Source organism: Eurypyga helias, unplaced genomic scaffold, assembly GCF_000690775.1.
Source record: "Eurypyga helias isolate BGI_N326 unplaced genomic scaffold, ASM69077v1 scaffold31064, whole genome shotgun sequence".
Taxonomy (NCBI): domain Eukaryota; kingdom Metazoa; phylum Chordata; class Aves; order Eurypygiformes; family Eurypygidae; genus Eurypyga; species Eurypyga helias.
In genome coordinates, this window is record NW_010246141.1 from 13,183 (window position 1) to 13,871 (window position 689).

Genomic DNA, 689 nt, shown 5'->3' on the forward strand with positions numbered 1-689 from the left:
CAGTCAAGCTCTTGGTTGCCATCTGCTGTTTCTTTTTCTATGTTTCACCATGTTATCTGCAAGGCCAGGTCATGACAGGGAATCTTTAAGAACAGGCACAAATGCTGCTTTCACACACAACCTGCCAAAGACAGGTGACCAAAAATATTCTGGAAGGCTTTCTTAATGAAATACTTCCCAGATATTCATACAGACAGTATGTGATGCCCTCTCAAACCCAAATGCAGAGCAGGAGTAGGAAGTCTAGGTTTAGTAGTAGCAGATCCACCAGGTCATTAGGGATCATTTTGTGACTAAGGCATTGCTATGAGCCATTCTGAGCCTGTTTTTCTTGTTGCCAGTTCTGTGCTTGACATCACAGTGACTGCCAGCACTCCCTGCTGTCACCCACTCCTATCCTGGATGTGGGCATGACTAGAAAAAGATATTGCTAGACTTCCACTTCAGCCCTGACACCACCTTCCCCACCCAAGACAGGGTTCCCATCTCCCAGCTATGTGCTCTGGTATCAGACCCCCAGGCTCCAAGTCTCCCAGTGCCTGCTACTTCCCAAGCTAAGTGGGTATAAAAGTCCCAAATTAAAATCATTAAGCTTGGAGCCTCTCTAGGCAAAAACTAAGGCTACACCTGTGTCTCCACCTGTGAGACCTTTTCCTCCACTGTTTTCAGTTCCATTTCTCTCTGCACTG